This window comes from Garra rufa, chromosome 9 (assembly GCF_049309525.1).
Source record: "Garra rufa chromosome 9, GarRuf1.0, whole genome shotgun sequence".
In the NCBI taxonomy this organism is placed as follows: domain Eukaryota; kingdom Metazoa; phylum Chordata; class Actinopteri; order Cypriniformes; family Cyprinidae; genus Garra; species Garra rufa.
The window spans coordinates 29,089,363-29,106,614 of NC_133369.1; positions in this window are offsets into that span (position 1 = coordinate 29,089,363).

Here is a 17,252-nt window from a genome sequence, read left to right on the forward strand (position 1 = left end):
TGTTTATTATATATATATATATAAACAAACAGTGTTTCAGCATTGCTTTTTAGTCACAGTGCTCCAGAATGTTCAGCGCCATGGAAAAATAAATCATATTTTACCTGTGAATGTGAGCTTCGAGTCTGTATTGAACATGATGCAATAAAACACAGCATTCCACAAATAATGAGGAGAATCTTCTTACTATTGAGTTGCCCTCAATTCAACGCAAAAAACAACGACCAGCATAGCCCGGTTTCCACAAAGAATGAGCTTACGAGTTTTTTTTATGAATAGTTCAAAAAGAGTCACTGGTTTGAATCGGTCTGAAACCCAAATGTACGGCTTTAGCAGAGAAAAAATGTCTTTTATAAGTAAAATGGACATAACTGAAATATCTGAAATAAACCATAATGAAATCAAACTCGATTGAAATTGAATTGAACAGAAACAAGAGTTTATGATTCAGAAATAAATAGAATAAAAAAAAATCTGTATTGATGTCCATACCACTCTAAAAAAAATGATGGGTTCAATACAACCCAGCGCTGGGTAACATATGGACAAACCCAGTGACTGGGTTTTTTAATTAGTTTTATTTAACTCAACTATTGTTTAAAAATTACTATATGGCTGGCTTAAAATAAACCCAAAATAGGTTTTAAATTAAAAATCAGACACATAATTACTAGAGGCATCAGCAATAATCAAAAGGTGAAAATTTATTAAAAAGCAATTTAAAAATGTGTTTTAATTATTTATTCATTGTATAATGTTCATTTATTGAACATATTAATAAATGTTCATTTACAGCCTATTTTGGGTTCATTTTAAGCGAGAAATATAGTAATTTTTAAGCAATAGTTGAGTTAAATAAAACTAACCAGAAGGCTGGGTTAAACATTTAACCCAACAGCTGTGTCAAAACAACCCGATTGCTGGATTTGTCCATATTTCACCCAGTGCTGGGTTGTTTTTAACCCAGCATTTTTTAGTGTGTAAGGAAGGTTGCATCAATCTTTCTGGATAACTAAGTTTTGCTGGTATACAGCATTCTACCATATACTGATATGGTTAGTCCTGCACCAAACCACCATAAACCAGCCTGAACCAATAAATAAATTCAAGCTGGTCCAGTCTTACACTTACAACGCAAAGGAAGTAAACATCAAAGCAATTTGTAAAGTAAGGTACAATTTGCATGAATGTTTCTGATTTGTTCTGATTTTGACGTAACCATATCTTAGGGTGCGTTCACACTTGTAGTTTGGTTCTCTTGGTTAATTTGGTCTGGACCAAAAAAGAAAAAGATACATTTGGTCCTGGTCCACTTAGCATTCACACTGGCATTTCTAACAGCGCACCTGAAGATACTGAACCTAAAGGCATAGTCATACACTCACAACCAAATCTGATTTTTTGTATAGCTGTTCACATTGTTGTTTTAAATGTGGCCAATATCAGATTTACAGCATGCTCAAAAGAACAATACGAACAGGGTTTCCAGGTTTTCACAACAAAATCTGCTTAACTGCTTCTCAAAACTAGTCCAGAACAAGCCCAACCATGTTCAGGGGGGTAAATATCGAGTTAGTGGGGTCGCGTCAACCCATGAAGTTGAAAAACAACCCGCGACAGTGAAAAAACAGTGGGAAAAGTAGCATAGTTTTGAACCTTGTTTGTTTTGCTTGTATAAAGAGTTGTCACTGTAATACTTATGTACTTCCACAGATTTACTTCCACAACTGCCTTAATAACTTTGGGTATGTAAAATCGCAGAATTAATGACGGATGTCAATCTAGAGTGACGTTGAAGTCACATGAATTCTAATATGACTGTTCACACTACATTTAGTACCACATATGGAAGTGGCACAAATGGGAATTGAAAAGATTAGATTCCATGTGGTTTGTGCCATTCACATTGTCATGACAAAAACAGATCAGTCACATGTGAGCAAAAAATTCTGATTTGGGCCACATTTGACTGCAATGTGAACGTAGCCTTTGTGATGGATCTCACCAAACACCCCAAACAATAGGCGTGTTCGACTTAAAGCGGCACTTTGCAGACTGATCAGTGTTTGACATCAAAGTACCCATTTACCAGTTTGTCTGCTCAGTGCTGCTTTAAGTTGAATAGACCTATTGCTGGAGTCTGCTGGACTCCTGCAAACTCACGAAGAGCTCATAAAAAGCACTTTACCTCCTTGTTACTCCACGTTTGCCCTTTGCTCATTTTGTTTGGGATACACTGCTCGTTCCACGTCATCAAATCATGTTGCATAGCGTCGCATCTTGTCGTTACTTCCTGTTTTTGGTTCATTTGGAAGAAGTATTCGGTCTGTGTTGCATTCATATTTCATTTGAAGCAGACCAGAGTTTGTTTGGAAGCGGACCAAGACCCGTCTTTTTAGTGGTCTCAGTCCGCTTGTTTGGTGCCTACCAGGGTTCGGATGGCAGCTAATAGAGCAAACGCACCAGAGTTCGTTTTAAATGAACCAAACATGACAAGTATGAACACACTTTTAGTCTTCCTGGTTGACTGACAAAAACATCCAATGACTCCCCAAAAAATGCAGAAAACAATGCAATCTGATTGGAACTCACCATTTCAGCAATTTTATTTTTTTAGTATGCATGAAATGGTGCTTGAACAGTCGGTGGGCTAAGATTAGTCTAAGCTGGTCATTTCAGCAGGCATATATACATCAGTTAGCTGTATACTCAAGACAGTACACAGCAGAGTTGCTTGGCAACAAACTGCCCACCAGTGTGACACTAACGCAGCATGGTCTCACGTACCCCGGTATTACCAGCTCTCCTACTACACACACACGCTGAGGCTTGACTGTGAGTGAGAGTAGTGCTCTGGAGTTGGTCTAGAGCTTCAAAGTTCTCAGAACAGCTTCATGTAAATGGGTGTGCCGACTGTTATCGTTCACACACACATCCACAAACACACACACCCTCACTTTTATGCTACTTTCATTCACAAGATATTCTGAAGGAAAAGCAGTGACAGCATAAAAACACTTAAAAGGGTGGCAGGCGGAGATAGGATGGGCCAAAAGAAAAGAATTCAATTTGGAGTCGATACGACGCAAAGGCAAATAAATTCAGCGGGAGAGACAGATGGAGAGATGATAAAATATTGCGAGGACTAACTTTAGTCTTGAGGGATTGAGCGAGAGGATGGATGGATGGGCAGAAACGAAAAGAAATACAGAGATAGAGAGAGAGAAGATGAGAGGAAGCGAGGGAGAGCGAATGCTTCATTGGGGTTGTTAGTAGGTAAACGACCATCAATTGCTTTTGAGTGAAGTGAGTGTGACACCCTCTCATCTCTCTGCTCTCTGTCCGTTTCTCTCCACAGCAAAGCACTGCCTGACAAGTCTTCAAATCACTTTCGCTCACTCCCTTAAAGGAATAATTCACCTGAAAATGAAATTTCTGTCATCATTTACACACCCTCATGTCGTTCATTTCTTACATGGATCACAAAGAGAAACATTCTGCTTCCATTTTCCATGCAATTACAATGAATGGGTACTCAAAATTTCAGGCTTCAAATAGCACATTGAAGTACCATAAAAAGTCCCATATAAGTGGTCAGTACGATTTCAAACACTAATTTAAAGTCTTCTGATATATTTGTCAAAATATGACAAATTTTCTTGATAAACAGACCAAAATTTAAACTGATAGTTCACCCAAAAATGAAAATTATGTCATTAATTACTCACCCTCATAACATTACTTCATGTTTTTGGTTCGTTTAGAAGTATTCAGTCCTCGTTGCATTCATATTTCATTTGAATCGCACCAAAGTTCATTTGGAAGCGGACCAAGACCCATCTTTTTAGCGGTTTCAGTCCGCTTGTTTGGTGCCTACCAGGGTTCGGATGGCAGCTAATAGAGCAAACGCACCAGAGTTCGTTTTAAATAAACCAAAACATTTTGCCTCCATTTTCCATGCAATTACAATGAATGGGTACTCAAAATTTCAGGTTTCAAATAGCACACCGAAGTACCATAAAAAGTCCCATATAAGTGGTCAGTACGATTTCAAACACTAATTTAAAGTCTTCTGAGCCCATGTGACAAATTTGCTTGATAAACAGACCAAAATTTAAAGGGATAGTTCACTCAAAAATGAAAATTCTGTCATTTATTACTCACCCTCATGTCGTTCCAAACCCTTAAGACCTTCGGTCAACTTCAGAACACAAATTAAGATATTTTTGATGAAATCCAAGAGTTTACTGATTCTGACCCTGCATAGACAGCAATGCAACTACCACGTTCAAAGCCCAGAAAGGTAGAAAGGACATTGCTAAAATAGTCCATGTGACATGAAGCTACGAGAATACTTTTTATGTGCAAAAAAAAATAAAAATAACAACCTTATTCAACAATTTATTTTATTCTGTGTCAGTCTTCATGAGAGTGACCAATTTATTGTTTAAGTTGATTCAAGAACAAAACTGTCATAAATGTCACAAAAAAGGACATATTCTTCTGCCGCAGGGAAAAGAAGAAAACTGAAAAAGAGAAAAAACAGCAAGATAAAGGTATGTTAAGAAAATAAATGTTAACTAAACTAGCCTATGTTGCGAGCTAACGTTAGCATATCTTTTTGTTCTATTAAAGTTTGTTTTGTCAAAGAGAGTTATAATGCTATTTTTATGCATTCTGGGTTATTTACACTGTTAAAGAGTTGGATTCTCACGTTAAACATACCGAAGTTTCTGTGCCAAATATACGGTTTCATATACGTTTCTGAAAGGTTTTTTTCGATCATAGCTCTTTATGACGTCATGAAAGGTGGAATGCCTTGTATGTGCCCTTCTCCCAGCAACAAAAGTGAGAGCAAGAGCATGCCCATCAGAGCGCTTCATTTGGGTTGCAGAAGTCATCGGCAATGCACAGAATGTGCTCAAGAAGAATGTTCCCAAAGAACTGTGTTTTGGATGTTAAGGAAAGATAACTTTGTTTAGCTTACCAAAGAATCCAGTGTTACGTAAACAGTGGATGCAGTTTGTTTTTCTGGGGCAGCAATGGAGTTTCGCAAGTGTGTTTGTTTGTTCCCGTCATTTCGGTGACAAATGTTTTGTAAACAAAGCCCAGTTCGACACTGGATTGCACATTGCTGGAAACTGAAAGATGGGGCAGTTCCAATGATAACTGATCGCGGTCATGATTCGCAACTGCAGGCGGTAGGTAAAACTGCTTCAAATTTCTGTGTTTTATTGGCAATTCTCTAGTAAGTGCTCGACTCTATAGTTCCACCCACGGCACGCCTTCAGGAACTCGACTGTTTTCAAAATGAAGCGTAAAGCTGTTTCTGTCTTTTATAAATCTGATAAAACTACAGACTCTTCAGAGATTCCATAGATTCTCAAGATTAACACGAGATTGGCAGAAATTGTGCGTGTTATGTTTCCTTTAAACATTCGTAAACAGTCTTGACATCTTTATATAATATAACATATTACTTTAGATTAAAGTTTTAGATTAAAGTGTTTGTCTTCTGTGTAAATATAACTTTCCTGGGTATATATTTTTGTAATAGAAACAAGCTTGTGTTTCATAAACTTGGTACTGATAACAGCTTAGCATTATTTACATTAGCCTACTCTTTGGGTGTTTGCTATTGTATTCCGATATCATTATGCCTCAATTAGCTATTTATAGATTAAGAGTTGTTTTCAGTGTACAGATGGCTTGCTACTGTGTTTAATAATTTATGTCGTTAAAATAACATTCTGTTCCATCCACTATACTCTCAGGAAACTTCCCTAGAAACACTAGTTAGTTAGAAGAAGTGGGGTTAAAGTGCAAATTGACACCTGGTCAATTTTTGTGGGTTTGCTACTGTCACAATTAAACACCATAGAAGGGTGTAAACATGCCAGGCAGACAGTGTCAGCTACAATAAATAAAATTGATAATAGGTGTGTTAGTTCCCTTCCGAGGGAACTCTCACCGCGTCCCCTAGGGGTCGCTATTGGGGAACGCTGCAGCGTGACTCGTGTCTGAAGAATGCATAGAAAAACTCCATGAAATGGCCGGCGACAGCGTATGACGTCACTGCGGCGCGCACGTCGCTGCTGGTACGTCACTACCGGGCGACACAGTATAAAGAGTCGCCGAAGTAAACATACAGCCTCTTCGCTGTCTTCAGCATTCTCTTTGTCTAGGAGTGCATATTCTCTCACCGGAGGCCTGCTTGTGACGTGTGTGGTAATCTGATACCCGCACTTTCACACCGCCCGAGCTGTGAGGGGAGAACGCAAGCAAGATTACCTCTTGAGAGAGTAGAATGCGATCGGTGCATTCATTGCTTGTTTGTAACGAGAGGCACGCTCTCATACCCACTTGCTACGACTCTCTGCTACGTGGGTGTGGTAAATTACAGCTCGTTCAGCTCCCGAGGGACTAATGGGCTTATTGCGAAAATGCAGTACGCAAAGGAGGGAGGTGAGTTTCTCTGTTCCTCATTTTGCATGAGTGTGTTTGCCTCTCTCGGCATTAACAGACGCATTCGCGGCGTCGCCAGCGGCTCCTTGCTCGTTTTATTCCCGAGGGAATTTGGCGTCTGGGCGGAGTTTGTTTAGCTCCCGCGGGAGCCGAATATGTGCTGCGCGTCGCGATTGTGGAGTTAATTTACTGCCATAAAATATGTATGTGCATGTATATGTATATACATATGCATGTTATATATGCGTATATGTGTACATATAAAGGGGAGAGATTTTCCTAGACTAGTTCGACCATGATTATGCAGATCATGGCAGAACAGTCTTATTAACTGCAGCTGTCTGAGGCTAGCTGTATGTTAACTCTTCCTACTTTAGGGCTGGAGGCTTTCAGTCAGTTTTTACCTCTGGTAGTCCTTCCTACACATACAGATATCTGCGGATATCTGTGTGTGGGCTTACTGATTACTTTTTGTTTAGAAACATAAAAGTAGTTCTTTTAAGCTCTTGCCTAGATGGTGCTGTCTCCCCTGCTAGGGTTTAAATAGACAGCCCACTCTGCTGGTTTGGGCTGTTTTCAGGAGGACTAACCAGAGGTCTTTCACTGATCTGTTAGTTTTTTCCAGGCTTTGGCTTTTCTGGATTTACGTGATTTGGGCTAGGTAGATCACTGCCTTTGAGTCCTTCACTCCATGAAGGCCCAGGTCCGAGCCCTACAACATGAGCTCCCTGCACGCAGCGGTTCTTATAAGAACCTCCATTAACCGATGGTCTGGATTTTAACTCCTTAAACATGTTTTGTTTAAGTTGGAGTTAAATGCAGGTCACTCATGGGTGAGTACGATCCATATTTTTCTTTTAATAAAGAAAAGGAACGTAATACTGTCTCAGGCCTGTGTGTTGTGTTTTTGCTTTTCAGAGAAAAACATGATGAGTTCACGGCGGATGCTCCCCCTCTGATCCTACGGGTTATGGTTATGGCAGTGTTCGTCCTATCCACGCCACAGGTCGTGCGGTAAACCACCCTCTCAGCATATGTTAGACATAGGACTTAGGTCCTCTTCAAGGTAAGCTCCCTAAGTTTCCTTCTTAGGATTGCCCTTGGCATGTTTAACATTTGTCCTTTGCAGGCCTTTTTTCTGAGAATCCCTCTTCCAGACTCTCTCTGTGGACTTTAGATCCTGTGAAGTGATCTTATCAGCCGTAGGTTCTTTCCAGCACCTCCTGAGTTTTGTCTCCGAGGAGCAATTTCTCAGTTCTCCAGTAACTAAAGTAGTACTCCCCTTTCCGCGGAAAGGGTTTATTCAGAGTACCGCTTCTCACGGACAAGCCAGGTTTTCTCCCCGGTTCATCTGGGTTAGGAGCCTGTCCCTCTTGTCCAGGCTGATTCTCACTCTTCAGGCTCACACTCGAGCTGGGCTCTCCCCTTCCCAAGGGAAGGGTCCCTAACGAGCGCCCCCTCGGCGGGATGGGCGTTCCTCCCTGGCCTTCAGGGTTAGGAGTCTATCCTCATAAGTTCCTGCTCCGGGGGATTTATGTCCCGTTGAGACAGGAACATAAGTCCACCTAGACTGGGGTCTGTCGATCCCCGTTAGCCCGAGGGCAGGGTCGATTCAACCGAGGTAGTACTCCCCTTTCTGCGGAAGGGGTTTATTTAGAGTACTGTTTCTCGCTGACAGAGCCAGGTTCTCCTCCCGGTTCATCTGGGTTAGGGGCCTGTCCTTCTTGTCCAGGCTGATTCTCACTCTTCAGGCCTCACGCACGAGCTGGGCTCTCCCCTTTCCGAGGAAAGGGTCCCCTATGAGCGCCCCTTGTCAGGACGGGCGTTCCTCCCTGGCCTTCAGGGTTAGGAGTCTGTCACCATGACTTTCCAGGAGCTCCCTTCTCAGGAACTTGAAGTAACTTTAGTAGCTCCCCTTTCCGCGGAAAGGGTCCTCTCAGAGCTCTTCAACGACAGCAGCTCACCTTAATTCAAGGTTCGTCAGTAGCACCACTGTCGTGTGGACAAATTCCCCTCTGTTTGGGTAGAATCTGTCATCAGGCTTCCTGAGTCAGGTATGATTGCTCCCCTTTTGAGAAAGGGTTCCTCTCGAGCGCTGCTCCTGGCAGGAGGAGTAAGCTCCCCTTCTGAGGAAGGGTAAAATCCGAGCGCTGCCTCCTGGCAGGCGGGTTTTCCTCTCTGTTAATCAGGGTTAGGAGCCTGTCTGCGCCTGACTTCCGGGTCGAGTGTCTCCTCCCCTTCAGGCTTTATGATTTGAGCACGGCTCCTAGTGGGATGAGTATGCTCCCCTTCCGAGGAAGGGTAATTCCTGAGCACCACCTTCTCCTAGTAGGCATCCATGTGGACTGGGTCTAGTATGCTCCCCTTTACACTAAAGGGTCCCTTCAGAGCATTGCCCTTTTTAAGGACGGATGTTCCTCCCTGCAAGTCGGGGTTAGGGGTCTGTCCGCTGTCTGCGTCCACTATCATGATGGTCAGTAGCTCCATGATTTCATCGGTCGACTAACAGTTTGCGGACTGTCTGTCCTGATTGGGGTGTAGCATTGCTCCCCTCTCTAAACAGGGAGGGTTCCTCCCCTATTTTAATTCTTGTCATCCTATGACAAATATGGAGCTTTAATATAAGTGTCCCACGCTAAACCCTGGGCACTTTCTGAAGTCCACAATAGTGGTAAGTGCGCACAGGATCTTTGTGCACTTCCTAAAATCCACATAAGTGGTAAGTTCCCACCAAGTTTTTGGTTTCTTTCTAAAATCCTATACGGTATGGGTTACGCGGTACTCGTTCCCATTTTTTGAGTTGGTTTAAAACCCCGGCCTCCCTGGGCCCAACTTCACTCGATATCACCTCAGATATCTCCTGACCATCTGTTATCCAGGGTGCGTTATCTGAGGATAACCCCTACTAGAACGGTCTCTGTCTTGGGACAGGCCTGTTAGTCGCTATTTCTGAGTCAGTTCACTGAGGGAACTAGACTCGGTAGTACTGGCAGTTCCTGTTCTAATTAAGTCTAAGTATTAACTTAGCCGTTCCTCCGAAGGAATCTCCGATTTCAACCTGAGCTGTGCTCTGGGTCCTTTGACCCATTCAGGTAAGTGAGTAACAGTTCAGGCTTTGGCCGGGGAGGTTACGTTCTGACAGCTGTCACCTCGTCCTATAGGGATAATTCTTCACAGAATTTACACTTAGTGCTCGCTACTATGCACTCCCCTCAGCATGGAGACGTTGGTATACCGTTCCCCAATAGCGACCCCTAGGGGACGCGGTGAGGGTTCCCTCGGAAGGGAACGTCTCTAGGTTACGTATGTAACCCTAGTTCCCTGAGAAGGGAACGAGACACCGCGTCCCCTAGGCTTCTTCCCATGCTTCGGACGAGAAGCTTCAGACAGTGAAGCGGCTGTATGTTTACTTCGGCGACTCTTTATACTGTGTCGCCCGGTAGTGACGTACCAGCAGCGACGTGCGCGCCGCAGTGACGTCATACGCTGTCGCCGGCCATTTCATGGAGTTTTTCTATGCATTCTTCAGACACGAGTCACGCTGCAGCGTTCCCCAATAGCGACCCCTAGGGGACGCGGTGTCTCGTTCCCTTCTCAGGGAACTAGGGTTACATACGTAACCTAGAGACGATTTATAGTGTGCGAATAATCAAGCATTGACAATAGTCAATCATATTGGCAGCCCAGAGGGGCCCCCAATCTGCTTAGGGCTCCATAAAGGCTTGGGCCTGCCTTAAGGGTGAGAAATTAATGACAGCATTTTCATTTTTGGGTGAACTATCCCTTTAAAGGCTGAAATACACTTTATGACTTTCGCCCAGATTTTTGCAGTGTTTTTCAATGCTAGTTTTTTTGTGAGTTTTACAGTTGACAGATTTCACAGAAAATCACACTCTTAGACAAAAACCTTTTGAACAGTGCACGTGTGCCTTATTTTCCCCTAAAGGGTGCATATTAGTACCTTAAAGGTAGATATTAGCACCTAAAGAGTTCATATTAGTAGCCAAATGGTACAAATTTGCACCTTTTGAAAAGGTACTGCCACAGCCACAGCTTGTACCTTTTTTCTGAGTGTGCATGATGGGCACAGACTCGAATTTTTTAGCTTTAGACTATAATTCCTTCTAGTCTGACAATATCAAACATGTTAGATATTTTGAGCTGCATGAAGCATGAAGGCTGTAGCATGTAATTTGTGAATGAATCATTTGAGCCATCATTTACATTACAAATCGGAGTCTGAAAGAATCGTTCACATATTGAATGGAGTGACTCAATCTGGGTGTTGCAGGGAAAGTTATTATTGGATAACTTAAATTATGGACTGTTCATCAAGCAAAGCTATAGTATGGACCACTTTTAAAATCCAGTTGAGGTCAAAAGTTTACATTCACATTGCAGAATCTGCAAAATAATAATTACTTCACCAAAATAGAAGGGATCCTACAAAACGCATGTTATTTTTTTTTATTTAGTACTGTCCTCCTGAATAAGATATTTCACATAAAAGACATTTACATATAGGCCACAAGAGAAAATAATAGTTGAATTTCTAAAAATGACCCCCGTTCAAAATTTGGTTCTTAATGCTGTGTTGTTACCTGAATGATCCACAGCTGTTTTTTTATTGATGTTGCAGTAAGAGCCTTCTGTATCTCATAAAGGACAATACTAAATGAAAAAATATGACGTTTATGCAAAATAAAAAATAAAAAATTACCATCTTCATTCGGTTCAAAAGTTTACACCCCTGGCTCTTAAAACATTATTTTTTTCTTCTGAATCATCAGTGAGAATTTAGACCTAGTCCCTCAGTTGTCCTCAATGTAAAACGATGGATCTCTAAATCACACAGTCATTGTTGGAAAGGGTTCAAATACTCAAAAATGCTGAAAAACCAAAGAATCTGTAGGACCTATAGGATTTTTCTAAAGAACAGTGGGCAGTTTAACTGTTCAGGGCAAACAAGGGACTCTTGAACAACTATAACTAAACAAAAAAAAAACCCAGCTGGATCATTCAGGTAACAGCACAGTATACAGAAACAAATGTTAGTAAACTTTTGAACAGGGTCATTTTTATAAATTCTACTGTTTTCTCTTGTGTACTATAAATGTCTGTTATGTGAAATATCTCATTCAGGTCAGTACAAGGTTTATGAAAACTTTTGACTTCAACTGTACTTTTATGGTGTGTTTGTATTATTTTCAAAGCCTGAAAGCCTCATTCACAAAGAAAACTAATTCATGGAAGAGAGGACCAGGGCAAGCATCCAAACTTCACCTTCTGTACTCTACAACAGACAGGAAAAGACATACTTCAGAAGACAGATGAAATACGGTTTTGGAACAACATGAAGATCAGTAAATGACAGCATTTTCATTTTTGGGGTGAACAATCCCTTGAAATCCTTACCCTGTCATTTTTTTATAAGAAAATGTTACAAAACTGTCCTCCCAGCTATGCAGAATGCAGAATTTTTCTTACTTCTCTTGCTTTCATTTTTACATGCTGAGGCTATCTGGGGACAGATCAGGGATGGAGTGAGAAATAAGGGAATATGTGAAGGAATGACTGCAGGTAGAAGATGTTAAGGCAGGAGAAATGTATGTTGTAAATGATAGAAAGAGGCCGGGATCAGAGAAGAGGAAAAAACACAGACTCAGAGATCAGTGGAGAACAGATGGAAATAGAGACTTGGAATCAAAGACGAGCGAAAACACAGAGGAGCGCTGATCGGATTCAGCTGTTGTCTTTAAAGAGTACGCACATGCGCTCCAGGTGGATACACGGCGCACAAATAGCTGCTTCAAAACCTTCTGAAGAGGCTAGACAGACAAGGTTACAACCACCAGCCGCTGACCACAAGAAAGCAAGTAAATCAAAAACAGAGAGACAGCAAAAACAAGACTCTAAGAGGCGAGAAGGGGAATGAAAGATCTTGGAGGAAAATGAAGAGTGTGTCAGAGAGAACAAGCAGAACAATCGTGCTGAGGTGCGTCTGGGCTCGCTCTCTCTGTCTCTCTGATAAAGGAAATGTTGCAGCGGTGTATTTGTGTCTCTGGAGAGAAGAACAGCGAGAGAAAAGAGACAAAGAACAAAACAACTGAAAAATGAGGACAAGCTGAAATACTGTACAATAAACTATCACTAAACTAATACACAAACATTGGCACAACGCCATAGTTGAAATACAGTATCGGCGCCTCGCAATCTTTCATAAACATGCTGCTTAAACAGACAAACAAACCCCATCTTGAGCAAATAAGAAAAACAAGAAAACATCTAACAAAATAAAATGAAATTTTAATCAATGGGCCTTTGAATTAGCGCTGTCATTAAGTAAACAGAAACAAGGCGCATGAAATATTCATGTGGCACTCACATTCATTAAGGAACTGGCCCTCGAGGGCCCCCATCAGAACTGGGACATTTCATGATGCATGGAAAGAGAGAGAGGTCCAGAAGATCGTGGGAGCAGAATGATGAAAGAATGAAGACAAATGGTGGAAACAAGGATGAGAGATCACAGATACAGAAGACGACAAAAAGACTGTTGAAGAGGGTGAGATGATAGTATAGAGAAGAAAGGACAACAACAATTATGAGAAAACAACAGCAACGGGAAGAAGGCAGTGAGGTATGTGACAGGGAGGAGAAGGACTCAGAAAATCAGCTGAACCTGAAAGAAATGTACAACACTTCTTCAATAAAAGCAATATCAAGATAGAACAAGCATAAAGGAAAAAGTACATGTATATAGACTAATATCCTCAAAATAGAAATGCAAGAGACTCAATATGGTAAAGTTCAAGGCGAAACAGCATAACGCATTCCTCAGCATATGGAGTCTATAACACACTGATTACGCAATACATCAAACTACTGTACAACAAATCTTTCAGAACAGAAATAATACCTGGGGTATATAATGGGGTAATGCATTACAAGTAACGTAAGTTACATAATTAGATTACTTTTTCAAGTAACTAGTAAAGTAATGCATTACTTTTTAATTTAAAAGAAAATATCTAAAGTAATGCCAGTAACTGATCGAGCCATTTATTCATCGAAAGCTCTCCTGTTGAGAGAAATGTGTAAAATGCGAACAAAATCGTGGAATCTATTCATAAAAATAGAATTTACTGTATAACACGGAATGTTATGGAATTTGTCAACTTTGAATGAATTAATCACAAGTATGTTAGTACACTTAAATTGTTAGTGTTATGAAATATTAAACCGCAAAATGTTTATATAAATTAAATATATAAATAAGGACATCACACAACATTTCATTAATTTAAAATAAAATAAAGTTTATTTCATTTTCATTAATTAAAAGATTAATGATATAATGTTTTATGCTTTCATTTGATAACCAGAAAACGTAAACTGGGATTTTTTTTTTTAATTCATAGGGTAAACATGTCATTTTTGTTATACTTTTAATAAATTGATGTGAAATTGTATAGGTTTTATAACTGTAATCATTTAAACATGTTTTTTGATTAATTCTATTTAATTTAGCCATTAAAAAGGTGTTAAAGAAAAATTTAAAGAGAAAAAAATTGAATCTAGGAAAATGTAAATGGACAAAATGGAATTTAGAAAAAATAAATAAAACAGAATTTTGGAAAGAAAAAAAAATAAAACAGATTTCATAGTGTCCTAAGTAAGATGTTACTTTAGTGAACATGCAATAAATACATCTCACTCATAGATTCAGTATTCCTTGAAATGAATACAAACAGGGAAATCAATTTGTATGTTAAAAATACAAATATCCTTTATGTATTTAATCCCATTTTACTAACCAGTATCTTTGCTGCTGATGTTCAATGATCCAATTCAACTAATAGGCAAAAATGAGTCAAGATAAACTAACATAAATTTGTTGTGCCATTCTTTTTTTTTTTATTGCTGAAGAGTGTTGAACTTTCTTCTTCTGCATTCTACTGTACAACATGAATTTACTTTCCCTTCAGCCTGAGGCTTTTGGTATAAAAAGGCTTTTACATTTGCCAAAAATAGTACTTTTTATATTAAAAACAAACAAGCAAGACCTGCTGAGATTTAAAAAGTAAAGCAAAAGTAAAGAACGGATCACTTTCCAAAAAAAGTAACTGAGTAATGAAATTAGTTGCTTTTTTAAAGTAGTAACACAATATTGAAATGCATTTAAAAGTAACTTTTCCCAACACTGGATGTCACACGGAATATTCTATCAATGTCTTAACTACCTTTTTGGACCTTGAAAGTGGTAGTTGCATTGCTGTCAACTCAGGGTCAGAAAGCTCTCAGATTTCATCAAAAATATCTTAATTTGTGTTCCGAAGATGAATGAAGGTCTTACAGGTTTGGAATACATGAAACATAACAGAATTTTCATTTTTGAGTGAACTATCCCTTTAATCCCTCAAAAACATGTCAAGTGTTTATCTGAAAATATTGACTCCTGGCATGAGAACAAGCACTACAGTATTGAGGTAAATATCAAAATAACAGTTTCTAATAATTATTTAATTGATTTTTTGTGTGTGTTTTGTTTTGTTTCCTAACACTAAGAGCCATAGTAGTCAAGGTCACATCCTGATATCAAAGCTGTCATGAACACTGGGAAAAAAAAAGTATCAAGGTTTCCACAAAAATATTACAGCTGTTTTCAACAATAAGAGTTTCTTAAGCATCAAATCAGCATATTGGAGTGATTTCTGAAGGATTGTGTGATACTCTACAGGATCACAGGAATAAATTACATTTTAAAATATATTCTGAATATATTACTCATAAAACGAAGCCATTTTGAATAACATTTTACAATATTACTATGTTTAATGTATTAAATCTAATGTAAAAAAAACTCTTACTGATCCTCAGCTTTAAACACGCATGAATCACATTATAAGCCCTAGCTGTTGAAGCATGTAGGACATTTAGTATCTCAAGTTCTCCGCTAAGTGTCTGATGGTGACTCTGCCCTCGGGCACCACGCAGGGAGTTCTCTGATGAACAAAGCCTGGGGTTAAATTAACCCGTAAAATCAAACAAAGGATTATACGTACGCTGATGGGTTAAATCAACCATTTAATGACTGAACTTTCGACTACACACTGGTTAAATCCTGAAGGAAGTGTCTATCTTACAATGCCATCCATGTTTTCGAAACTGATAACACTGGGGTTCATAAAGCATTTTGTCCTGTATTCTAATGTTGCTTACTTCATAAATACCCCACTTTGAAAAGAGCATAGATGTGTTGAAGTGATGTATTGAGAAGAAAGATGCAAGCACACACAAAACAAGATAGAGAGAGAGAGGAAGATGAAAGAGGAGAAAAGAGAGCAGACTGAAAGAGTAAAGTGATTGATTTTCACACAGTTCTAAAGCCCTCTCTCCGGAGAGAAGGAACGAGAGAAAGAGGAAGAAAGAGGGGAAGAAATAAAAGGGACTCTTCGCTGTCCTCTAGTTACACACATTTATTTCGGCCCTTTATCTACCTTCGCTTCCTTCCATTCACTCGCGCTCTCACGGTCAACTTTTATTCAAATAATGTTCCCATAGCCACCTGAGCTCTCCGCCACATGGGAGGAGAAAATAAGAGACTGAATGGAAAGAAGAAAAGAGGATACAAAAGTTTCGAAACGTAGTGTCGAGAGATCCAACAAAACAGACTGATGGGCGGTGGTTGCTGAAATAAAAGAGCAAGCAGGTCAGGTGAAGATTCAGTTTGAGCAAACAAAGAACTGAGGCGTGTTTTAAAGTGTTCAGCAATAGTTGAGCTTCAATGCCTGCCATACAAAGAAGGCCAAATAATAAAAATAGATTTAACTATATAAATGTGGTGCATACACACAATATATAATGTATAAACACTTTCTTTTTTGTAGCTATTTCATCTGGGACTGATGTGTTCTGGATTTCTTATTTGACCCAACACTAGAAAGTCAAGAGTAAAATTCAATTGCTCACAGATTACATGCATATTTCAGAAGCTCTCGTTTCTTTTAAGCATCAACTGACTCAAAAATCTGTGTATAACTACATGCTTTCTAAAATATCTCAATTTATTACAATTCATCTTTTTTGTAATGTAATATTATAAGTCTGCTTTGGGCCAAACATAAGCTCTAATGGAGATGATGCAATTACTCACTGTTTACAGTAAGCTCCACTGCTTTTTAAATGATTTTCTATTTAAACCCGAACTAGACGGACGTCTTTGGTCCTTTTTCTGCATCCTGCACTCAAGACACTGCTTTCTTTTCCTGTCATCAGCGCAACAGCTCTGCAGTTACTACTGTCTCATTTTTAAGAGCGTAAGATCATTCCCTTATGTCACTCAAAATTAAAAGGAAAAAAAATGGACAACACTTCAACTCCAGGCGGATGAAGAAAATGGTGCTTCGTAGGTAATTTTGGATGACTGACACCATTAACTTAACCAGTATTTTGGTACTGATGCAGGGTCAGGAATTAACTTTTCCATTAAGGGGCAATATTTGCCACCTGGAATTGATTTTTATAATCACCCTATTTTAAAAAGCATATGTGACCCTGGGCCACAAAACCAGCTGTAAAGGTCAATTTTTGAAATTTAAAGCTAAATAAATAAGCTTTTCAATTGATGCATAGTTGGGATAGGACAATATTTGGCCGAGGGTGCAAAAAAATCGAAATATTGAGAAAATCACTTTTAGGTTGTCCAAATGAAGTTCTTAGCAATGCATATTACTAATCAAAAATTAGGTTTTGATATATTTACGGTAGGAAATGAACAAAATATT